Source organism: Camelus bactrianus, chromosome 19 (genome assembly GCF_048773025.1).
Source record: "Camelus bactrianus isolate YW-2024 breed Bactrian camel chromosome 19, ASM4877302v1, whole genome shotgun sequence".
Taxonomy (NCBI): Eukaryota; Metazoa; Chordata; class Mammalia; order Artiodactyla; family Camelidae; genus Camelus; species Camelus bactrianus.
In genome coordinates, this window is record NC_133557.1 from 17,544,870 (window position 1) to 17,571,774 (window position 26,905).

General features: G+C 40.9%; 1 long non-coding RNA gene and 1 pseudogene across 5 annotated transcripts in view; one reads left to right on the forward strand and one right to left on the reverse strand.

The window, feature by feature from the left end:
- Positions 1 to 26,905, forward strand: part of LOC141574053 (uncharacterized) — a 310,500-nt gene that overhangs the window by 81,111 nt on the left and 202,484 nt on the right. The window lies entirely within an intron of this gene.
- LOC123617954 (uncharacterized) lies at positions 9,203 to 10,677 on the reverse strand (annotated as a pseudogene).

The following is a 26,905-nucleotide window of genomic DNA, read 5'->3' on the forward strand; positions in this document are numbered from 1 at the left end:
TGAGAAAACTCCAATAAATTGCTTAGCATGCCTGAAGTGCCAGAACTACCCCCAAAATGCCAGCTGTAATCCACATGCTCTTTATACCCATGCACCCTTCTGAAAGTATCCCATGCCACCTGGACAGTCTTAATCACTTCAAGGTTGTTCCTTTCCCCCAGGGGCCTTGTGTGACCCTCCCAAGCTGGGAGAGGTACCCTCCTCAGTGTACTCAGAGTGTCCTGTGCTCACCTACAACACAACGCAACACAGCATTCCCTGGGACAATTGTGGCTTTCTTGTTTCTCTGATGTGTGAGCCCTTCAAGGCAGTGTCTGTCCTTGGTCATCTGTGTGCCACAATGCCAAGCACAGCATCTGACAGAGAGCCAGCTCTTGGTGGTGAGCGCTTGTCAATGGACAAAAGGAACAAGCAAGTGCTCGCAAGATCCTGGATGGAGGACGGATGCCTTCCACGTCGGCTGCCTTACTGAGCGCCCTGTCCTGCAACCTGATGTGAGACAGAACTTAGGAGGCCTGTCACACCTCTGACCTCCTGACAAATCTAACATAGGTTTGGGGCTGTCTTTACCCTGGACGACCCCCCCTCACCCAGCCCCCAGGAGTAGAGTCCCATGTGCATACTGCAGCCATGATCGAGTTAAAAGAATAGTGGAGATGAAAGGAGCCAAAAGCCAGATCTTCTGGGCAATTTCCCTGGTAATGCAGGAGCAGAATTATCCAAAGAGTGATTGACAAATTAGAAGCACTTTGCACCTAATTTTAATGCATTTGGCTCCTTGAGAGGAGGAATATGTTAAACTTAAAATTACTCACCTTGCAGTAGCTTCTGTCTTTCAAATCAAAATCAATCTTCATGTGGGGTACTAAATCTTAAGGAAACAAATTGCTTTCTATGGTACATTGCACTCTTTAAATGGCTTTATTTGGAGGGCCAGCTGAGCAAGTTAATTTCAGCGGCACAGTTGGTTGGCGATTGTGGAGTGGGCACTCTCCAACTCGTGTGTCGTTGGAGAGAGCCTGGACTGGTGCTTATTAACCACCCTTGGATTAAAGAAACATAGAGAGTAATCGGAACATGCACTGGACCACGGGGTGGAAATTAAAACAGTTTTAAGGCCCAAGTTAGTTTGTTGATATACAAGATTGTGAACTTGGTCCTTGGAGCATCCTTTTTCTCTCCCTCTCAGTGGCCCCCAAATATGGATGCTTTCATAGCTCAGGACCATATTATCATTCTTGTCAACCACCATGGAAACCTCTTCTTGGGAAAGGACCACGTAGACTCATTCACATGGAGGTGATCATAACGGATAACAATTTAAAGTATAGTTTTTAATCTCAAATGGTATTTTAATATCAAAAGAAGCCAAAGGAATTCATCTCTAATTGGGGAATCTGGGGCATGAATTGATAAGTAGGGGCTTGCTGCTATTCCCATGGGGCTGCCTAATTTAGAATCCTAACATTTTTGAGCTGGGAGGAAATACAGAGGTTTTTATAGACGTTTTTCTAGTCTAGCCTGCATTTACATAGAATTCAGAAATTCCATTGCAAAATACTTTAATAGTTACTTATTCTTTGCTCAAATGTGTTCAGTGATGGAGAAGTCACTGCATTATAAGGCAGCCCATCTCATTGTTGGGTAATTTTAATTTTAAAAAATTCCACTTTATTTTAAACTAAAATTGGTCTTCTTGAAACTTCCACCCATTAGATGTAGTTCTACACTCTAGATCAAGTGTCTTCTAAATGAGTTGTGGTATACATATACAATGGAATGCTACTCAGCCATAAAAAAGAATGAAATAATCCCATTTGCAGCAACATGGGTGGACCTAGAGATTATCTAAGTGAAGTAAGTCAGACAAAGACAAATATCATATATCACTTATATGTGGAATCTAAAAAGATGACACAAATGAACATACTTACAAAACTGAAGACGACACACAGACAGAAAACAAACTGATGGTTACCAAAGGGGAGTTGTGTCAGGGAGGGATAAATTGAGGAGTTTGGGATTAGCAGATACAGACTACTATATACAGAATAGATAAACAAGGTCCTACTTTGTAGCACAGGGAATTATATTCAATAGCTTGTAATAACCTATAATGAAAAAGAATATGAAAAAGAATATATATGTGTGTGTGTGTGTGTGTGTGTGTGTGTGTATATGGAGTCACTATGCTGTATACCAGAAACTAAAACAACATTATAAATCAATTATTTCAATAAAAAAATGAAAAAATAATAAAAGCAGCTCCAAACCGTGAAGAAAAAATGTCTTCTGAATGACAGTCCTTCAAATGTTTGAAGGTGTCTCCCAGGTCCCCTGCTTCACCCCTCATTTATCATCTGCTTTCTGGGTTAAACATCTCCTATTCATTCATCCGTCTCCCTCACTACATGTCTTCCAGCTCTCTGTGGGTCCTGGCCCTTTTCCTTAGAACGTGTTCCAGTTTGTTCATGTCCTTCTTAAAATGCAGTTAAAACAATTTTTCTAAATGGAACCTGGCTTTGGAGGGAGATTATCACTCCTTCACGAAGCTTCAAAGCTGGGTCCGCCCATCTTGGAGCAGAGAAGACAGGCTCTCGTGGTCTCCCAGGCAGGAATTTGTCCTTAGACCTGTTACATTTGATTTGGTCTATTCTGGTCATCATTCTCTGCCGTGTGTCTGCTAGTCCTCTCAGCAACATACCATCCTCACATGTGATGAGCTTTCTTCTTGCCAGTCTGATGAGATATGAAAGGTCATTAAGGATAATTTACATGGTAACAAGAGATGGGGTTAAAAAAAAACCCCTAAAACTCATGTGTATTTATTTAAAACATAAAGCCATTTTTATGCATGTCTTTTTATAACACATTTATCCAATGAGTTCATATATTTTTGCTGTTTCACTTACTGTTAATATTTTCCCATGTTGTTAAGCAGTCTTCTCCAAGATCATTTTTAATTAATTAATTAATCCTCTATTGTTAGGCATTTGGGTTGTTTTCTGATTTTTCCCTCTTGTGACCTGTGCTGCTAGGTTCTTGCACTCACCCCTGATATATTCCTAGAAACAGAACCGCTGAGGGCAGTCGGCTGGCAAAACTTGATATTTGTCACCAAATTGCACTTTAGAAAGATCGTGCCATTTTAAACATACTGTCTTATAGTTCAAAAAGCAGGATAAGGACTAAATATCCAACTTAAAATTCTTGCTTTAAATATGTGGTTTTTAAAATTTTTTAATTGTTATAGAGTATCTTTATTATTTTAGGCTTCCCTGTTAAGAAAGTTTTCTTTTTAATTTTAAATTTTTATTATTTTTAGGGAGAGGTTTATTTATTTTTTAATGGAGGTGCTGGGGATTGAACCCAGGACCTCTTTTGCATGCTAAGCAGGCACTCTACCACTGGCATACCCTCCCCCTTAAGAAAGGTTATTTCTTAAAAAAAAAAAAAATTGTGGGGCCTTCAGAAACCAAACTTGATATCTTTTCTTATTCAGGCCACATGATGTAATTGGCAGTGAGTAATATGATGAGTATATCAAACTTCAGACATCAGATCTTTGAGGAAGTAACCTGGGAGATTCACCTGGTCTAAAACACACCAAAATACCTGGTCAGCTTTACTCAGAACAGGCCCCCTTTTTTCTGGTTGTGTTTGTAGCAGAATCGTCTTGGATTGTAGAAACTCGTCTTGAGTTGTAGCAGAGTTAAGTGGGCCCTCCAAATGGGAATCTGATTTTTTTTATTGTTGTTGTTTTTTTTTTTAAGATACAGAATATACTGATTCCAACTAAACATAGTAGGTCCAGTCTCTCTAGGAATGAGTATCAGGCAATCAGACAGCTGTTGACTGTCAAAGGAACCGATACTTCTAAGGTTCCAAAATGAGTTGTTAAAATGTAAATCACTTCCTCACACATATGTAAAACTATAGATTCCCACAGGGAAACAAATGTTTATTTTGGTCATAAAGCTCAGAAGACGTTTCTAATTTGTTGTCCCTCTGACCACAGAGGGGTTGTACTGCAGCTGGGATTGCAGTTGGTTGTCTAGCAGAAGCCCTACTGTTTAGGGTGGTTTAACCAACCTAAGATTCTTTTCTTTCATATAATAAGAAGCCTAGAGTTGGTGCAGCTGCTTGAAGAGGTAGCCAAAGATCTAAATACCATCTAACTGCTTGATCTACCATCTTTGTTATGAAATTTTTACCCTCTGAGTGGCAAGATGTCAAGAAGATGGGGAAAAAGTAAAGCTGTGTACAAGCTAGTTACTTATTTTTTAATTAGAAAAATTTGAATCTGTTAACATTTTATTGCCTCAGAGTCTACATGACCACCATCTAGCTGCAAGGGAGTCTGGAAATGTGTGTATTTTCAAATAAAGGTTATCAATAAAAATGAAGGTTGGGGAACATGTTGAAAAAGCACTAGTCTGAAGACTTGAAGTTTTAATTTTCTGGGTTTTAATTTCAGCTCCATCACTTGTAGGCTCTGCAAATCTGGACAAGGCACATTTTCTCTTTTGGTCTTAGTTGCATCAACTGTGAAATGATGTGGTTGGAGAAAATGATCTCTGAAGGCACCAGTGTCCTGGAGCTGGTTCATACTGACTCATGAGGGCTGAGTGTGTCTTTCAACTCTGTTCAGTGATGTTATGTTGGTAGTCTGAAATTGGCCCTGGGAGGGTGGGTATTTACACCAGGAAAACTGACAAATACTCCAAATCGTGGCTTCCCATCCACTTCCTCCCAAGCAAGTTTTAAACATTTGCCACTGTTTACTGCTTTCCAGTATTAACTGCCTCTGTATCTATCATTTTAATTCTATAAATCAGAGTTTCAAAGGGTAGTGAGGCTTTATCTCAGAGACCCCTAAACCTCTCCCACTCATTTTCTTTTTTTTTTTTTTCCCTATAGTATTTTTTTAAACTGAAGTATAATTGATTTACAATGTTGTGTTAGCTTCTGGTGTATGGCATAATGATTCCATATATATATATATATATATATACACACACACACATACATACGTATACACACACACACACACACATATACATATACCCTTTTTCATATCCTTTTCCATTGTGGTTTATTACAGGATATTGAATATAGTTCCCTGTGCTATACAGTAGGATCTCATTGTTTATCTATTTTATATATAATAGTTTGTATCTGCTAATCCAAAACTCCTAAATTATCTCTCCTCCATCCGTTTCCCTTTTGGTAAGCATCAATTTGTTTTCTATGTCAGTGAGTCTGTTCTGTAAATAAGTTCACTTGTGTTATATTTTAGATTCCACATATAAGTGATTAATATGGTATTTGTTTTTCTCTGTCTGACTTACTTCAGATATGATAATCTCTAGATCCATCCATGTTGCTGCAAATGGCATTATTTTATTCCTTTTAATGGCTGAGTAATATTCCATTGTATATAAATACCACAACTTATTTATCCAGTCATCTGTTGATGGACACTGAGGTTGCTTCCATGTCTTGGCTGTTGTAAATAGTGCTGCTATGAACATTGGGGTGCATGTATCTTTTCAAATTAGAGTTTTATCTGAATATATGCCCAGGAGTAGGATTGCTGGATCATGTGACAACTCTGTTTTCTCTCACTCATTTTTCTATTCTATTTCTATGACTCTCTCTTATGTCACCTCCTTCTATACTTCCTTTAGTCTTTTTTTCCCCTGATTTTCCCCCTTTTCATCAGCTCTTTTTTAAATGACCATGTTATGAAATTTAGAAACAAATGTTTTTGCCGTGATTATACACCACACTTTTGTGGTTCTGATTGTAAAATAAGATTGACATGTTTTTAAATCTACATATTTAAAAATCAAACCCATTCCTTTCTATTACACCTAAAGTTGATTTTTACTTCAGTACAACTGTGAATCACTTTTTTCTTCCTCATGTTTTCGAAAAAATCATCAAAGCTACTTTTAATGATCTGTTAACCAACAACTCAACTGAGTCCTTTTTCAACTTTGTTGAAAGCACAGAATTGGAGACTGACTTACCAAAGTATTGGTTGCCATCTCATTAGAGTCATTCATTTTTTTTTTTATTGTGGATTTTTAAAATTAAACTTTTTATTTTGAGATAACTATAGATCCACATTCATGTGTAAGAAATAATAGAGATGCAGAGTTGAAAGAATAATACAGCAGTAACATTTTGCAAAATTCTAGTACAACATTAAAACAAAGATATTGATGTTAATACACCCAAGTGCATTTAAATTTTTCAGTCAAATATTTAAGATTCCATGGCATGGTGTTGGCTATGAAGGGGAGGGGGTAGGCCTTCCATTATTACTGGGCCCAGAGCAAATACTAGAGCTCCAGCCAACTTTTCCTTTCTTCCTTCTTTTTTAAAATAAAAGTATAGTTGATTTACAATGTTGTGTTAGTTTCTGGTGTACAGCATAGTGATTCAGTTATACACATATATATTCTTTTTCATTATAGGTTATTACAAGTTATTGAATATAGTTCTCTGTGCTATACAGTGGGACCTTGTTGTTTATCTAGTTTATATATAGTAGTTTTCCTGCTTTTTATTTTTTTTTGAAACTTATCAAATTTATTTTTAAATACATCTATTGTTACAACAGAATATAACTATTCAATAAAAACTCTTTTAAGCATATTCTATGATCATCTCAAAAGATTTTTTTTTAAATATAAAACTCAGGAATAAACATTTCTTAGGCTTAAACTGATGACTTTAAAGATTTTAACTCTAGAAAAAATACTATGGCCAACTAAAAGTCTATACTGATAAATATACTTATTAAATTATGATGCAATATTAATTTATTAATAAATTATTAAATTATATATAATATATTATTAAATTATATTATTAAATTATATTTATATTATTAAATTATAATGCAATATTTGTATACAGAAACCTATATTTACATTTCTCTTATACAATTGATGTATAATAGTTACTAGAACTGTCTTGAGAAATGTGGTTCAAGGAAGGTTCAAACTGAGTAAAAGATCAGTCTCTTAAATACATTTCTTTCACTGCTAATTAGAGATAATCCAAGCATTCTGTGAATATTGAGAAAGTCCCACATTACTTGGTGTTTTCTGGGAACTCCAATTACATTTTAGATGGAGAAGTTGACCATGAAAAAGTTCACTGCTGTGCTCATGGGTACAGTTGGAGGAACTCTGGTCCAAAGGAGGGGACTGCCCTCCATCCACAGGCCTCAGTGCCACTTAGGTGGAGATCTGATCGAGTGAGTGAATGGAGCCTGGCAGCTTGGAGGCCTGAGTGGAGGGGAGGGCACAGCACAGGTTTAATACGAGGGCCCACTCCTGGGAAAGTCACCATCAAGGCTTGGTGCTCGGTCCCCTGGCTGGTTGGTAAAAGCCCCTTGTGATGTGCTGATTCTCGTGACCTCCTCCAGGAACTTGAGCACTTTAGCATCTCTGCCACCTCTTCTTGAATAGACTGCAGGGATCTCTCTTTCCCCAGTTCTTGAATGAGAGAATTGATTTGCTTCCTCGAACTCAGGTTGACCGTCATCAACTTTCCATAAGCATTAGTGAGGCTGGGTATATTTACTGGCTCCTTCTCTAGCCTGGCTTTCTTTAAAGTTGTCTCCATCCTGGCACACTCCTGCTTAGCCACATAAAGCTGGTCGATGAGGTGGCACTTCTCTTTGATCTGGGCAGCCAGTTTTTCTGCCAGCTGCTTTTCGTATCTTTGACAAAGATGACTTGCAACAGACCGAATAAATCTGTAGATAAATAAGACACCTATCAATGATGTGAGGACAGGGAGACTCAACACTGTCTCCCACTGGAGTCTCTGGAACATGAAATGAGAAGACAGGCCATCAGGGAGAAGTGACACCAGGACCGCACTCAGCTCCCTCAGGATCAGCCCGAAGCCAAGCTCCATGGAGGACAACAGCCCCTCCATGGCACTGACCCACTCAGGGCTCTGCCCAGTTATCATGGAGCCCGCAGCCACAACAAGCCCCGGGGGACACCCCAAGATTCCACACAGAACCCAGCCAGCAACTGACATCCTGGATTGGTCAGTTACCCAGTGTGTGGGGGAGGGGCTGTGTCAGAGGGGAGGGTTGTAACCAAAATGTCATTCTCTCCATTACTGTCCAATGGTAATTTTTCTTACCTTTTTCTTTTTGTATTTACATCTATATACAGTAAAAAATATAGTGAAATGTATCAATGTTATTGATTTCACAAATTTTTCAAATTCCTAACCCTCAACAGTATCCAAAAAGTCAATGTATGAACCATATGTTTGAATCATATCCATTAACACAGAATATACACCTCTGTCACATTTCAACTGAAACACACACACTCTGACAACATGCATCCATCAGTTTGACGGTGGCTGAACTTGATAAAAATGAAATAAACCACACTGTACACTTTGATGTTGGTCTCTTTGGCTCTAAGTAATATTTTTAAAGATACATGTTTTTAATTAAATATGCCATTCATTGTTTGTAGGGATGAATAATTTGTCCTTGTAAGATTATATCACAAATTAATCCATTTACTTCTTTTTTTTTTCTAATAGACTTTACTCTTTAAGAGCAGTTTCAGGTTCACAGCAGAATTGAGCAGACAATACAGAATGTTCACACACAGCCCTCCCCACTGACACATACATACTCCCCTAGCCTCAACATCCCTCATCAGTGTGGCACATTTGGTATAATCGATGAACCAACATGGGCACATTATTATCAACCAAAGTTCATAGTTCACATTAGGGTTCACTCTTGATGTTCTATGTTCTGTGGGCTTTGACAAATGCATAATGACATGTAGCCACTATAGTATCACACAGAATAATTTCATTGCCAACCTGAGATTCTGGGGAGCTCCTTTGTCTGGGAGGTGGCGAGTGGGAGACCCGACGCCTTGGTGGTGGAGACGGTGATGCCCTTCGTTTAGAAGGAGAGGGGTGAAGCCGTCCTTCTCTTTGGAGGCGGAGAAGTAGACTATCTTCGCTGCACTGGATCTCCTTGGGGAAGGTGAGCGCCGACCGGGGGAGGTGAAGGAGTCCTTCGACGCGGTGGTGGGGTGGGCGACCTGCGTCGTCGAGGAGGAGCAGGAGAAGGAGAACGTCGCCTTCTGGCGGGTGGTGGGGAGGGACTTCTCCGTCTACCACGAGAGAAGTCTTTCTGGCGTTTTCAAAGTGATGGAGTGGCACCGCGGGAAGGGGAATGTCTCCGCCGCCTGCCTACCTCACCATGCTTCACGTGGGACCTTTTGGGTCGCTCGTCCTCTGAGGAAGAGGAGGAGCCAGAATCAGACGAAGACTGCTGGTTCTGTCTGTGCCGGCGTCTCTCCTGCGCGGAATCGGCTGCAGCCATTTTGCCACCTTCGTCTTCTTCTGCTTCAGATAACTGTACTTTTCTAGGCTTGGGTCCTGGTGAAGGGGACTCTCTTTTCTCAGTACTTTATGTTTTGTCACTTTACCTGAAGCTCTCCCTGGAGAAACAGAAACACGACTTTTCCTTGTACGGTTGGACTGCTGCGCTGTTGGGGAATGACGAGCTTTTGGCGGTGGAGTTGCTGGCGGTGATGGCCTGTGCCTTCGCCTCGGAGGACTTGCTGAAGGAGATAACCTACGAGTTTTTTTGACGGGGGCTGGATGTCCTCTTTGGAAGCTTCTTTGATGGTGACCAGGAATGAGATGAAGAGGAAGACAAGCTGCTCCCAGACACGGATGCTGATGAACGTCGCCTTCGTCTCACTGGAGATCTCCTCCTTCTATGCCTTGGTGGAGGAGGCATTCGTCTTGGTGGAGTTCTTCTTCGAGGAGATGGCCGCCTTCTTGGGCTTGGCCTCCTTCTAGGTGAATATGATCTTGATCGGGATGTCTGGCGCCCTCTAGGTCGAGTATGAGAAGGAGAACGAGAACGTGTCCGGGATCTTGACTTGGAACGTGACCGAGATCTTGGCCTGGTCGTCTCCTTTTCCTTTTCCTTTTTGGAATTTTTCTCTGCGGAAGGTTCTTTAGGCTCTGGTCCAGGTTCAGGCTTGGGAACTTTCAGGATGTCACTAGCAGAAGTGGCCTCGTGTACTGAAGGCTCTTTTACTTTCACTGATGGTTCTGGGACCTCTGGAGTTTTTTCCTTTTTCTCTGGAGCAGCGGATGGACTCCGGCTCTTGGTTCTGTAATGGGCAGATGGAGAATGACTGCGCTTTCTCTCTCTCCTGACAGGGGAAGATCGTCTTCCAGGGAAAGAGATCTGGATTTGTGTCTTCTTGGAATCCGAGACCGCTCCCTTTTTTTCTCTGCTGCTTTCTTTCTCTTCCTTATCACTCTTATCGTTGTCTGCATCTTGCTTTTTCATAGATGCCCACTTTTCTTGTTTAATCTGTCTCGCTGTCCACAGTGAAGTTCGTTGTCCTAAGGACTCCTCTTGCCTCACAGACATGAGAAAAGTTGAGACGTCTGACAGTGACACTTTCTCTACATCCACCAGATCCGTGGCCGTCTGAAGGAGACAGCACTGGGCCGCCCCTCTCAGCAGAATCTGATGTGTGATCATGGTGCACTGGAGGACGTCCCTGAGGACAAGAAGGCCGTCTGTACCCAGAGCTTTACATCTTGGGACGTTTGCCAAAGCCTTAGACAGAGACAGAATGGGGACAGCACAGCAACGTCTACTTGTCGTTTTCTGAATAAACTTTAACAAGAAACTACCTTTGTCTGTGAAACGCGTACCACTGCACGGCTGCTTGATAACAATGCGTGTTTACGTGCTATACGGAGAGCTCTCTGAAAGTGCATCCATCAACGGGCCAACAATAAACTCAGAAAATTCTGGTGAAAATGGGAGACCCCATTTCACACAGCTCCAAAAAATGGGTAACGCCTTCTTTGGTCAGGATTTTGTTTCCACTTTCAAACGCTCTTCCGTAAATACACAGGTGCCAGGACGGCTGAAAGAGCCGGCACCCGTCTCCCCTGACGCTGCACATGCAAACAGAGCGTTTAGTTTTGGCAAAACTGGCTTTATCGCACGTGTCTGATTTCCTTCAAGAGTTTCCATAATTAAAATATAGTTTTCCCAAACCTTTAGAAGCTCATCTTTTTTCTTCTCAGACCACCAAAACAGACTTGGGCCTGGCCGCGACCTCGCGTGCCACCGCTCCCGCGCGCCTCCTGGTCCTCGGGTCGCTGCGGAAGAAAGCGCAGCATCTCCACGCGCTCTGCGGACGCCTCCCTGAGACACAGCGCCCCAAGCAGGGCCCAGGGGTCCTGGCTCTGCGCGAGCAGCGCATCCGCAAGCACCGACTCCATTTGCCCTGCACGCCGCCGTGGCCGGGCGCCCATTCCTGCTTCTTTTTAAATCTATCCCTCTGTTTCCTCTTCCTAGCACTTCTACAGCTGGGTCATTTTTGTTGTTGTTGTTGTTGTTCTTGTTCGAGTAGAATGAAGAAACAAGAAGGATTTAACATCTCGCTCCTCAAAAACTAGCAATATAGGCATCACCAGAAAGCTTGTTAAAAAGGCGGAAACTTGAACTCCACCCAGACCTACTGAATCAGAATTTGCACTGTAACAAGCTCCCTAGATGATTTGTATGCCCTTTAATGTTTGAGAAGTTCTAGTATAACAGATTACTGGACAGTCTTCTAACCAGACACGGTCCTCTCTTGGGCCTCACTAAAGAGTTCTACCTACAGTTTTAAACACCTCCGTGCCACAAGGAGTCCTGTGGATTGAAGCATGGAGTCAGTAGACCTAGATTACCACCATCTTCCATCTGACGTCTCTCCCCGCATTGAGCCCAGGGAAGGTAAAGATCAAGGATTCCCTGATTCCCTCCGTGGGACCCATCCTATGGCTCTAAGCCCAGGATTCAGTCTCTGAAACAGAAACTAAGGCAGGAATCTCAACAGTCTGTGACAGTTCTTCATCGTGACCTTAATTAAAGTCTGGAGAAATTGTCTTCATTCTTGCTTAGTCATTCATGATGCCATCAAGCTGTCCCTTGTTCTAACCTTCCCTTATGAAAAGAAAGTAAGTGAGAATAAACCTTTGTTGGTCACCTGCTTCCTGTCAAGTGCTTCATTTATGGATCTCATTTAAGCCTCACCTCCTACTGTGTAAGGTAAACCTCATCACACCCCTTTTGTACTTGAAAAAAGCCAAGGCTCAAAAAATAAGTAACTTGCCAAAGATCAGTCTTCAGTGAGAAAATAATAATTGTTCTGACAAATTCTCCTCCCCTGGATGGAAATCACTGGCTCAAATAGCATTTCCTTCCTCCAGTTTTGGTCTTTTTAGCTTTTCACTTGATTAGAGCTACTAGGATTTCACTAATGACCTCATCCATGCTCACTATGCTTGGGGTAAATTAAATACATTCCATGTTTCATGTCATTTAATCTTCATAGGAAATCTGTGACTTTGCTTTTATTACCCCATTTTACAGATGAGGAGACAGAGAGCTGTCAGAAGTGGGAAACCATCTGGCAGTTCCTCAAAAGGTTCCACATCGAGTTACCATAGGACCCAGCAATTCCAGTCCTAGGTATATACCAAGGAAATGAAAACATAAGTCCACACGAAAACAGGTACACCAATGCTCTGAGCAGGGTTATTCATAATAGCCCCAAATGGAAACAATCCAAATACTCATCACCTGATGAATAGCTAAACAAACCTTGGTAGGTCCATATAATGGAATCTTATTCAGCCATAAAAAAGAACTAACTACAGATTCATGCTACAACATAGAAGAACCTTGCAAACATTGTGTGAAAGAAGTGAAAGAAACCGACCACCAAGGACCACCTATTGTTCAATTCCAGAACAGGCAAATGAGTAGACATGAAAGGTAGATTAGCAGATGCCGAGGGCCTGAGGAGTGATGGGGAGAGGCGGGGACAGTGAACTGAAGGCTTAGGGAATGGAGGGTTTTTTTCTTTGATAGTGAAATGTTCTAAAATTGATGTGGTGATGGATGCATAACTCCGTGAATATAGTAAAAGCCATTGAATTGTACACTTTAAATGAGGGAATTGTATGGTAAGTGGATACAAAACTGTTAAAAAAAAAAAAAAACCACAAAGAAACTAAAATCAAACCAACTATGCGGCAGAGTCAGAAGTCCAAACCAGAGATTCTCTGTCTAGGTCCGGCACCCCTTCCACCACAGCTCATCAAACCATTCAATCAGTGACTCCCACCCCAGGCTCTGCATGGACATCTTGATGGCCAGCATTACATCAGATGTTCTGGAGTGGGACCTGGAAAACAGTAGAGTTTAAAGCTCCCAGGTGATTCCCAATGTGCCCCATGTTTTGCTTGGAGAAACTTTTCTCAAGCCTGGATCTGTGGGCTCTGGTACCAGGCGTTTCTGTTCTGAGGCTGTGATCTACATGGAATCTAAAAGATTTGGCATGAAATTTTGATCAAAGCAATTACCTATATGCCTTTTCAGTGGACGGTTCTTTGTGGCATAGCAGTGAGAGAAACTGAAGGGTCAGAAAATAATATGAGACCAATAAGGGAGTATTCTTCATTGAACACCCAAGATGAATAGTGGGTAAAATAAAATTTTAAACTAAATTGAATATGTATATGATGTTACTTTTTGGTTCAAAGACTATATTAAAAGGAGACAACCAGGCCCTCATCTTTTTTTTTTTTCCCAATAACGTTAGTGTTGTACAGCCTAGCTTGAATAAAACACACTTCATAAAACACCTACACAATTCTATAATGCATTATGGATGGCCTCTCTAGAGAAATCTTACATGCCTCTCAACTTTGACAAAGTGATACGGTAATAATAGAAGTCTTTGGCATATAATTCTGCAGACATTTAAATAATTTTTAGGTTTACTGATGTGAAGCTGGGGATTACCTCACCTAATACCAACCTACAGTAGTTTGGAAGAGGCGAATGGGGCAGAAAGGACCCTCTTTGTTCCCCACATAGGTGGGGCTGTGGAGTCAAAAGCCAAATAAAAATGTATTTCAAATTATTTTAGCTGGGATAGAGTTTAACTGCTCTAGGAGAAACTCAAAATGACTGACTTAATAACTGAGAAGTTTGTTTCTCTTTTTACACCATCTCCATCTCTCTTAACACCATCTCGGAGATGGTGTGGCTACTCTGTCCTTCAGTGCTTGGAGATAGATGCTTCTATGCTTTTTGCTCTTCCATTCCTGGGATATTGCCTCTCTCTGGCTGTTCTGTTGTGGCCCACCATGACCACCACCACATCTGCATAGAAAGAGGGAGAGGAAGTGCAGAGCTTGCCTCCTTCTTTCTACAACTGGATCAGGGAGTTGCATACATCACTTCTGCTCATATCCTATTGGCCAGAACTTAACCATCTTAACCATAGGGCCACATCTAGCTACAAGGGAGATTAAGGATTGTAATATTAATTTTGATTGGCCAAATGCCCAACTAAGAGTCCAAGGTTTCTATAACTACAGAAAAAGGAGAAAATAGATACTGAGATGTAACTGTTTCTGATAAAGGGAGACCAAAGGACATGAAATCATGGATGTTATAAAGGTAAAATGAGTTTTCTACTGGAAGTCTTTCTAGTACTCTCTCTCCATCATGTAATGAGGGAACAGATCCAGTTTGCCCCTTTCTCCAATCCTGTTTGTCTCAGGGTCCTGCTGAAACTTAGACTCAGGGAAAACTTATTGAGGTCCTACTCTGTGTTGAGTGCATAGGGAGCCTTTAGTTACTCACTACAATTCCATAAAATAGGTCTTGTATCCATTTACAAGACAAGTGGATCAGAGAGGTAAAAGACGATCCCAAAGCCACACAGCTGACCGAGTTTTTACTAATTGGTGCATCTGGATCCGTGAGCTCCTGACTCACTCTGAAGTGGGAGGAGGTCTGGGAAGGGTCTACTAGGTGATAATGAATTATATCTTTAAGGAGACCACATCTGGGACAAGAGGGGAAGGCAGTGGGGCTCAGGAAGAGGGAACGGTAGGTGCTTAGGGCAGAGGTAGCATCGTAGCACAGCTACAAGAACTTCCCTAGGGCGGAGGTGTAGGATGTGTGTGGGAGTGGTGGAGGTGCAGTGAGAGCAGGCGGAGTCCAGTTAAGAAGGACATTTAAACGGACATTTGTAGGCACAGGGGAGCCCTGATGGGTTTTAAGTGGGAGAGTGACATGGTCAGGTTTGCCTTTTAGCAGTCTGCTCTGGGGGCAGGAGAGAAGCTGGGACCTGGAGTGGAGAAAAGATCTAATTAAGAGAAGAACTAACACCTTCACAGTGCACATGGCAGCAGGGGGACAGAGTCGATGGATGTCACAGAGGTAAATCTATAGTTCTGATTGAATGTGAGGGTGAGGGAGAGAAAGAATTACAGGACAATTTCTAGGAGGACCCTAGGTCTTGAATGATGGTTCTATTCATGAGTAAAGGTTTAACTAGTTTCTCTCCAAATGCGAATAGTTCCAAATACTCTCATGGTAGGAGACTGTACAATTGAGAAATATGTGGGAAAAACAGGAGAGGGTGGCCAGCCCCAATTAATACAATTTTACTCTCAAAATTAAGGCAAAAACAGCATCCTGAATAAAGATGTCAATGAGTTATTATTTTTTTAATATCTTGAGTTGGTAATGTATAAAAATAGGTACTGTACCTTTAACTTCCACTGACTGGAACTCTCCAGAAATTTTCAGTATCGGCTTTCCCCATACTTTCAATGGGACATGTGTACATATGTTTTGCTCTGTTGAAGATAATAAGCATATTCAGAGACATTTTCTTTTAGTGTCTAATGCTCCATCCCAATGCATAATGCCTTTCTGATTTTATGATCTGGACTGTCAAAGTCACCAAAAAGAATAAGGTCATGACTATCACCAATTCACATGTAGATGTGACCCAAAATTCTCACAGCTGCAGTAGAGGCAGAGAGAAAGAAGTCCATCTAAGTACTAAGAGAAAGAATTCTATCCAGAATTTTGAGTAACAGGAGATTGCTGCAGTGGAGGGATTGCTACATTTTAAAGCTGGTGAGGGGTGTCCTGGACTGTAGAGGTAGGAGTCAACCTTCTGTTCCCCTCCGGTTTCTGGCACTTCATGCTTCTGTTGACTTGATTCCAGCTGCAGGTCCCACTGAGACCAACAGGGATGGGACAGGAGAAAGCAGCTTGAGTCCTACTCTCAAGTCTCAGCTCCAAATCCTCCTGTGGCTGAGCTGACCTTGACCTCACATTCGAGCTCTGATAAAGGCTCGTTTGCCTTGTTCCTGAGAAGTTGAGCTACACAAAGGAAAGATAACTCAGACTCTGGCATTTGCTGACTGTATGATCCGGGGCAAGTTGTTTGACTGCCCAGTCTCCATTTTCAGGGACTAATAGGAAAGCCATAGCTGCAGAATTTCTATGTAAACCGGGAATGAAATCTGTTGGGAATTAAGGCAAGAGAGAGGGGCTAATGGGCTTGTCTTAGAGCTGCATTTACTTGGCAAATCGTCCATTTTTAGTTTCATTATACTATATAAAGCACAAGCAAAAACATCAGAGTTTTCAAAAGGTGAAATTTATTCATAATTCATATGAGATTAAGGAAAATTCACTTGTCTGTACCAAAGAATAAGAAAAAGTAATGGTATGAAATTATATCAATAGACAATCCATCAAAATAGCGAAGGCTCGGTTTTATAATGGAATGACGATAATACAGTACATTCATCCTACCTTCAAAAGGTCCACAGATGCTGAGGACTTACAACAAGTGTGATTCTTGTTATGCTTGGAAGCAAATGCCTCAATGATCCCAGTGTAATAGCTTTTCTTTCTTTCTGGATTTATAACTAAGTTGGTTTGTTCTGACACCACTACTGCTACTTTTTAAAAAAGGTTTCGATAGTCACAGACAGGGAAAAAAAATGTTTCACATACTATAGAAATAATTGGCAAAGCCATGCTGATGCAGATTAGCAAAAACCATAGGAGGTGGGGGGGGGGGGAGTGGATGCTCCGTAACCCACAGGGTTGTTGGGAGGATTAAATGAGATGATGCATGTGAAATCTCTAAGTACATGGTACTGGCTCAATAAATGTTACCGAGGATTAGAATTAGTTTTTCAAGATCCAATTGTCACTCATTCCCCAATTCAATACTTGGTCTTGTCTTTATTGATAGAAATAGACATACCAGGATCCCAAACCCCACACTTTTGGCCAACTTTCTAAGAAAGTATAGTTTAGCTTAACTTTTGGAGATGAGCAATGCCTTTCTGAATAATAAATGCTCTGAGAAGTCCTGCAGGAGAGAAACTTGTTGACCTCTGTTAAACCCAATATTTTCCAACCTTTTTGGACCACAATCCATTTATTATTTCTTATAATTTTTTCATGGACCCCCCTGTTAGCATTTTTTGGGATGAGTGTTTTATGGAACACCCTATGGGAAAATGATCATTTCATCATTAGTGGTTCATTAAGCTAGGAAATTCTAGGGAATGAATGACTGCAAACTATTTAGGAGAAAAATTAATTCCTCTTTTTCTCATTAATCAAATGAAAGTCACTTGACTTTGTGAGTAGCATTTTATGACAGATGAAGTGGTGTAGTTTGACTTGATTGATGTCACTGTTTTCCAGCCCCGGAGGTCAAGGGGGCAGTGAGGTGGTGAGACACCATGGTCTTGGCATTGTTTGGGAATTACCCTGAAATTGTCCTTCACCCCTGAGCAGAGCTCCAAGTTCAGAGTCACATTTATTCCAACTCATCTTCTTTGACCCTAATAATGGCTGTAGGAATTAGGCAGGTGTTAAGGGCTGAATTTCATGTGCTCTCAAAATTCCTATGTTGAAGCCTCTACCCTCACTGTAATGCTCTTTGGGAGTGGGGCCTTTGGGAGTTACTTAGGTTTAGATGAGGTCATCAGAGTGGGGCCCTCATGATGGGTTTGGTGCCCTTATAAGAAGAGGACGACAGATTTTGTTCTCTCCATGTTCATGCTCTGAGGAGAGGCCATGTGAGCATCCAATGAGATGGCCATCTATAAGCTAGGAGGAGAGGCCTCACCAGAAACTCAGTCTGCCAGCACCTTGATCTTGGACTCCTCCAACCTCCAGAATGGTGAGAAATAAATGTCTAAGTCACCCAGTCTACGGTATTTTTTTTTAATAGCACCCCGTATTGACAAAGACAGCAGGGTAGGAAATGGTTGATCTCATCTTATACCCAAAGAAACTGAGATGTTAACTGAGAGGTGAAGCTATTTAAGGATAAAGAGCTAGAACTAGAACCTAACCCCCCTGATTCAACTCAATTCAACAAGCATTTATTTAACATCTACTATGTGCCAGATACTATGCTAGGTTCTGGGAGCGTAGGGTGACAAAATCAGAGCTCCTGCAGAGTTTGGAAAAGACAGGTGTGAATAAAAAGTCACAACACTGTGACAAGTACAGCAACAGATTCAGAGGAAATCAGAATGGTGGTTTATGAATAGGGTTTTGAAGAATAAATAAGAGTTCTCCCAAGGGAAACAAACAGGGAAGGACAGAAAAGACTAATTTTGTTATAATCCCCCTTCACTCACCCCTCATAGCAGAAGGCTGGGCCTCAGAGGATATTAGTCACACATACGTCTGTCTGTGTGCATGTATGTGTAGTATGTGTCTGGTTTCCAAGATAACACAATTCTGAGGACTTCCCTTTCATTCCTTTCCACCTATTTTTGAACAAAGTTGGAGGCATAAGTGCTTTGCAAGAGCCCCATTACATTAAAGCCTGATGATGGATGAGAGAAATTGTTTAGTGTTGGCTGAGAAATTCATCTATGAGGTTAAAGTTTTAAAACTTTAATAAATCAAAATTTTTAAAATTGGGATTGAAAAACCAGCCAAAGGGACAGGATTCTGGTGTTGGGTTATAAACGGTTCCACTTCATTTGCTGGGGGCTGGGGGGAGGTCTTTTCCCTGGGGTCTGCTTTGCAGTGATTCCTGCCACGTTTCAGGCCAAAGTTCCCTTTCCTTGATTAATTTGATTTTCTGTATTTTCTTGGTAACTCAGAACCAGTGAGAAACAATGATCCTTTTGATAGAGTCCTCAGCGGAGCAGAACTCATTATGGTTGGTACCCATGGAGGTTGCTTTTAAATAGCAGCAGTGGTAACAGTCCCAGCAGCCCAATATCACCTCCACCTGCACCTTTCTACAACCTGGGAGGCTGTGTGGTGTCAGGGTTGTGGACCAGACAGACCAAGATTGTTCTGGGCCAAACTGGTGCTGCTTCTGTAAGCATGTGTGGAAAGGGTCCTATTTTAATGATGCCCCTTGGGTGAAATCAGGAGGTCAGGGCAGTGGGAAAATGATCAATGCATCTGGGGACTATTAAAGGGTGATGTGTACAATCTCGAGTTGCTCATAGATATTTCTTTTTCTCCCCCACAAAAGGGACGGGAGGGTGGGTAACAAGAGCCCTCCAGGTACTAGGAAGCAGCATCTGTGCTTTGTTTCTCTGTGGGTGGAAACTATTCTGTGACTCAGGGAGGCAGCTGGACATCAAAGGACTGCTTGAAGCTGGGCAGCAGCCTGGGAAGGACTGCTTTTAATTAAAGCTCTCTCGGCTTCGTTGCAGTGGCTAAGAGGTCAGCTTCCAGGAATTCTGTCCTCTAGCTCATTAGGATTCTCCGTCTTGGCTGGGTTTGAGAAATGTTTCCTTTTTAGCACATCTTCCTTAACAAACTTTAAAAGGGGGATTTATTGGCTTTTTGAAGGATACTGGCTAAAATTTGGTTAGAATGTCCCAGCCCTATCCGCCAGCCTGGATGGGCTGATTGCTCCAGGTCTGGCTCTCCCTGCACCCCGCTCCCCCTCCTCCATTGTGTACATTTCCTTTCTGCTCTGTGCCACGTGAGGCTATGTAACCTATGGATTGTACTACCTGGGCTCCCTCACCCTCTGGCTTCAGCTTGGGTTTTACCAATGAGAGGAGATCAGAGGATAGGAAAGGAGAGACTTGGGTCTTTACTCCGTCCCACTCTGCGTCAATGCCACATCGCTGGCATTAGTCCCCTTCCATGTCTACTGCTCATCGGGTGATCCCTCTTCCATGCTTCCATATCTTACTGGGAGAATTTACTAAACTTGCTCCGGAATCCTTATCTGAGGGTCAGCGTCTGGGGGACCCCAACCAAGACACCACCTAATTGGCCATCTTGAAAGAATGGTCAGTGTAAACGTGGGTAAGAGATGTTAGGATTCAAATGGCACTGGTGCTGTTACAGCCCTGAACCAATCAGAGAGGAAGATTGTCTTTGGAGTCAAGTGGGTTAACAATGAAGTTTCATCCTGTGAAATAACTACTTCCAGCTACTTGGTGGAGGAAAGCAAGCACATGGCCCTGTTTGGGATTCATCTTGAAATGTGTGTCTAACTTTGCTTGTTCTGGGTTGCTACCATAGTAACAAGAGTAATTAACTTTAGATACTACCTCTCTCTCTCTTCTTCTCAACACCTTCCTCCACTCCAGTTCATGCTGAATTTGCTTTAAAGTATTTTAGTGAAGCAGTCAGAACTCCTCTCTACTTTTATTTGAATATTGATAATGTCCTCTTTCTGATTTTATCAGGCTACATGCTCCTGTTGTAGTACATCTATTTCTTTGCTGATAAAGCACGTGTATGTTATAGCTCAGGCCCTTAAGCAGCGTTCAGCAATTAGAAGACACAGAAGCAATGGCAACTGGGGCATGTCTAGGCCTCCTTTTCAACTCAGAGCATCTGCTTGGCCAGTGGGGGCACCTTAGTTTATTGCTGTCATTAGGAGCTGTCATTCAGAGAAACTGAGACCTGCATTGCCTTCTGAGGTGTTAAATATTAAAAACCTACATTTCCAACTAAGAGCTCAGTCCTACTTCACATTTTTTTTAAAAAAGAAAATTCTGAGTTTTTGTTCACCAGTCTGTGTTGATTTCTAGCGTTCATTCAAAAGGCAGATGATGGTCCTTTTTGATTGACACCTCTCACCAGAAAGTAATAGACATGATAAATGTAACAGCTTCTTGTGATACCCTGTGCTGCTTCCCTTCAGCCTGTATGATTTCAGAACCACTGGGGTAGACAGTTCCATGTTGATACATACGTACAATGGGATACTATGCAACTTAAAAAGAAATGAGTAAGTCTGCTCATCCTTTCCATAGCATCTGGCCAGATGATAGGTTCCTGGAAATAAAAATGTCAGGCATGATCCCTGATATGGTATATAGTTCACAAGACCACCGCCATGAGACCATGGGATTGATGAATATGGAAAAAGATAACTTAAATATAGCCTTACAAGTTCATGGGAATATAGGAATTAAGGTAGTCTGGGCTGATGGGCATATTTTGGGCAGAGACCCCAGATCCCAGTAGGTAAATTGTGACAAATATTGTCAGTGACCAGACCTGAAGACTTCGCCTCAGAGGAGAAAATTAAACTGTCCGTTGTTCACAGGACTTTTTGCATTGCAAGACCTTGGATGTCAGCTGGTCCAACCTTCACTTGATTCCTCTCCATAGAATCCTTGCAAGGGAACCATCCAGCCTTTGCTTGGCACCTCCTGTTACTACACCTGGTGAGATCTTCAGCCTGACTAGACAGTACACACAGAGGAAAGCACTTCCCTGTGACTTTGCCCCTAGACTCTGGTTTTATCCAAGTATTTCTCCTTCTTCCACATAGCAACCCTTCCTGTTTGGGCTGGAGCTTTGCGTATTCCCCTCCAAAATGAACAAACCCTGGTTCCTTAGCTGTTTGCTGTTCACCGAGGGACATCTGGTAGTCCTATCAATTCTTTCTTCTAAATGTCTCTTGAATGTGGTGTCTTCTTTTCGCCTCTGTAATTAATTAGCACGAAGATGGAATAAAAAGCCATGTGCCATTACTAACACTTACTCTGTTTTGGACCGCCCTCTTTTCCAGCTGAGACAAATGCAGCAGTCACCTAGCTGGATCCTCAGCTTCCATTTTGCCTCTTCAAATTCATTTTTTAAATTCTTATTTTATTATTGAAGTGTAGTCAGTTTACAATGCTAGTTTCTGTATACAGCAAAGTGGTTCAGTTATACATATACATACATATATATATATTTTTCAGATTCTTTTCCATTACAGCTCATTACAAGAAATTGAATATAGTTCCCTGTGCTATACAATAGGTCCTTGTTGTTTATCTATTTTATGTATGGTAGCGTGTATCTACCAATCCCAAACTCCTAATCTACTCTCCCCTCCCTTTCCCCCCTGATAACTGCATCAACTTCATTTTTACTGTATGCAGACCGATTCTTTCAAAAATAAAACACTACTATGCCATTTCCCTGTTTAAAACCATTCAGGGGATGTCTCAATGCACCTGCATACAAAAGACCAAAATCCTTAGCATTCCCCTCAAGCTGTGCAGTGACTGGCCTTTTCCAATCAAGGCTCTCAGCCCTTCCTGGGGCAGCTGACATACTAGCCTTTTAGAAAGTGTTTTAGCATCTTGATTGTGCCACGACTTCTCTGGTTCCTCCGTATTCACATAGATGTGTCCCTCCACCTGCATTGTGTTCCCCTGAGCCACCTGGATGACTTCTGCTCATTTTTAAGGTCTGAGTTTATAAGTAACTTCCTCAAGCCTTCACTGAGAGGACCCTCTTCTCCATGTTGGGGGTCTATGGTACAGATTTTTCTTTTTTAATTCTTTAAAAGTTAGGGTAACTTACATACACTTCAGTGAACCCATTTTAGGTGTACAGCCACTATATAAAACACCTCCAGCATTCCCAAGGCTCCGTCACATTTCTTTTAGCAGATACTTCTCAAAAGTAACTGCTAGTCTGACCTTTATCACCATACATCAGTGTTGCCTTCTTTTAGACTTCATATAGTTGGAATCATGCTGTCCTCACCTTTTGTCCTGGGTTCCTTATACTCATCTATGTTGCATACCTCACTCTTTTTTCTTTGCTGTGTATCATTCCATTGTACGATCTATTATATGAGTATGCCATAATTTTTTTTAGTTTTAATTCATTCATCTTTAATATTTGTCATCAGATATGCCATATGCCTAACAGAAGATGAACAAACACCAGAGGCCCTATCAAGTTTTGTTTCCTCCCTTTTTAAAATTGAACTATAGTCAGTTTACAATGTTGTGTCAATTTCTGGTGTACAGCATATGTGTCATACATATACATACATAGATTCATTTTCATATTCTTTTTCATTATAGGTTACTACAAGATATTGAATATAGTTGCCTGTGCTATACAGTAGAAACTTGTTGTTTTATCTATTTTATATATAGTAGTTAGTATGTGCACATCTCAAACTCCCAATTTATCCCTTCCCACCCCTTCTCCCCCAGTAACCATAAGTTTGTTTTCTATGTCTGTGAGTCTGTTTCTATTCTGTAAATAAGGTCATTTGTGTCTTTTTTTTTTTTATTCCACATATGAATGATATCATATGGTATTTTTCTTTCTCTTCCTGGAATATGCCATAATTTTTGGATCCATTCTTCTCTTGATGGGCATTTCAATTTTTTCCATTTTTTGTCTACTGTAAATATTGCTGCCATGGATGTTAGTATCTTTTTCTGAACATATGCATTCATTTTTTTCTTATATTATATATAAGAATATATATTAATATGTAAGAATATATGTATATAATTTATTTATTTATCATACTGATAGAATTTATTTTATTTTTCAAAATATTTGCTGACCCTTCCTTCTGAGCTTTTCCCCATTGGACTCATTCTTGCAAGAGGATTTTATTTCCATCCAACTGCCACAAGGACTGGCCTTGTAACCTGCTTTGTCCGAGGAAATGTGATAGAAAACAGGTTGTTGCTTCTGATTCGAAGCTTTAAGAACCATTGCATGGTTCTGCCATTGTGCTTTTCCCTCTGGTATGAGATTAGCATAGAGACTGGTTCTCCGTTCTGAATGAAGAGCAGGTAGAGCCAAGCCACAGTTGGCTCATAATGGACATCAGTAAGACTGAGAACCAAACATTTATGGTTATAAGCAATTGGATTCTAGGGACTGCTTGTTACTACAGCAACACTTAGTCCAAGTTGACTCATGCCGTGCCTCTCCTTCTGCTCCCTTCGCACCTTATACATTCCTCTGTCATAAAACGGCACGCATTCCAGTGAAGCATTGTGGAACCCTCTCCACTTGTCTTTTCCTACCACACCCCAGTCTCTAAAGGTGGAGACTACACATGCCTTGATGATCACTGTAAACCCGGCACCTAGTACTTTGATGAACAAACAGTAGATTTACAACACATATTTGCTCAATTGGAATGGCTTTTAACCATTTGTTGATGGGAAAGAATTTTCCAAGGTGTCCTCTCCATAGTGGGAGTCTGGGCCATGGAGCACCATTTCCTAGTGTGGTCTGATTAGTGAGGAGAAGACAGTAGCTCTACCCTCCTTTCCTATGAGCACGTATTCCTGATATGTAGCTCAAGGTGGCCTTAGCTTGTTTGATGGTAACTTCCCACTGTTGGTTCATGTTGACCTCACTGTTGACTCAAACTCTGGAATTTCCCTTTATGGCACTGCTGCTCAGCCAGTTTCCCCATCCTGGGTTTGGATTTGTCTCTGATGAACTTACTGATCCTCATGTGTCTCTGTCAATAAGCCCTCTCTCTCATCCTTCCCTGGAGTCTGAGTTTACTTGTTTGTTTATTTCAGCCATGCCTTTCTCGTTGCTTTCCCATTTCTTGTATCTGGTTTTTCTGTCTCACCCTGTCCTCCAGCAACACCAAATTACTCCATCTCAAATCTTATCGCAAACTTCTGTCTGCTTCTGATTGATGTGGGCATTTATTGCTGCTAGCAAATTGAGCTTCATTGTGCTGGCATATAAAGGTGCTGGAGTAAGAAATAGCTCGGTCAAAAATTAGCACCTGCAATTTTGGGCACCTGCTATTATAACTTTTGACCTAGGGATCATTATATTTGAAAATTCTGTATTTTCTCATTGATTTGTAGATGTTCTTTACATACTCTGGGAATTAATCTGTGGTGGGCTCTATGTACCATAAACAGCTGTACTCAGTTTCTCTAGTCTTCTCGCTTTGTTGATAGTGTCTTATTTTCATAGAGAAGGTTTTAATTTTAATTTGTCAATCTTTCCTTTAGGGTTTGTGCTTTTTACCTCTTAAACTCCTAAGATCCAACCATGAGATCTTTCACAAAGAAAGTGTACATTTTCTTCTAAAAATTATTTTTCACATTTAGGTCTCTAATCCATCTGCAATTTAAAAAAATATGTGTGGCATCAAACAAAGGTATATATATATTTTTTCATATAAAAGATCATTCCCAAACTGTTGAATGGCTGTATAGATACGTAATGCTCTCATATACTTCATTCATCTACTTAAGGAGTCCTGCTTTGATGTTCTCTATTCCATTTTAGGGAACCACGGTTTCATTCCTGCATCAATACTGCGTGGCTCCAGTTACTATAGCTTAATCATATCTTTCCTAACTTTGAAGGTAAACCACTCTCCTCACTTTTTTTTTCATAATTGCCTTGGCTATTCTTAGATTTTTGCTTTTACATGGGAATTTGGAATTAACACAAGTTCCATGAAAAGCCCTGTTTGTGTGTTTTGTAGATAAGTTCATTTGTGTCCTTTTTTTAGATTCCACATGTAAGCGATATTATATGGTATTTTAAAATTTTTCTTTCTGACTTAATTCATTTAGAAGGTCCATTCATTTTGCTGCAAAAGGCATTATTTTATTCTTTTCATGGCTGAGTAGTATTCTAGAGAGTGTGTGCGTTTGTGTGTGTGTGTACACATATGTATATACATAACACGTGTTCTTTATCCAGTCATCTGTTGATGGACATTTGGGTTGTTTCCATGTCTTGGCTATTGTAAATAATGCTGCTGTGAACATTGGGATATCTGTGTCTTTTCAAATTATATTTTCCTTGGGACATATGCCCAGGAGTGGGATTGCTGAATCATATGGTGAAAGTCTGGTTTTAGTCTTTTGAGGAATTTTCATACTGTCCTCCATAGTGGCTGCGCCAATTTACATTCCCACCAACACTGTAGGAGGGTTCTTTTTTCTCCATATCCTCTCCAGTGTTTATCATTTGTGGACTTTTGAATGATGGCCATTCTGACTGGTGTGTGGTGATTCTCATTGTTTTGATTTGCATTTCTCTAACAATTAGTGATGTTGAGCATCTTTTCATGAGCTTGTTGGCCATCTGGATTTGTCAAGTTTGATCTTGTACCTGTCTGTGTCAGTCCCAAGCTTAAACCAAGAGATTTGAAGAGGTACAACCATTATTTACTAGCTCTCTGGCTCTTTTCCTCTGCCTCTCACATGAGCATGTTCCACAACGGACACACTCCTTTAGCCTGATTGCAGAAACACATGGGCCAGAGATGCCACCTGGAGCATGGCCTGAGCTGGCCTGTGATCCACATGTAATATGAATGAAGAATCATCTTTGTTTATGTAAGCCATGGAGATTTTGGGGTTGTTGTGCAGTAAGGCTAATTAATTATCCATATCTTGTTTTAGAATCAAGGTTAATCTGGTCCCTTGAAATGGTCCTATAACTTTCTTTCCTCTTCTCTGAAAGAATTTATGTAATACAAAAATGGTCTGTTCCTTGAATGTCTGGTGAAATTTGATTATAGAACCAGGCCTAGTATTTTTGGGTGGTGCAGAAGAATTTGGACAAATGATTCAATTAATAAATAGTTATTGGCATATTCAGATTTTCTGTTTTTTTCTCTGAGTCAGTTTTGGTATTTTACACTTTTATAGAAAATTTCTCCTTGCATCTATGTTTTATGCCAACTTAAAGTTATTTGTAAGAATC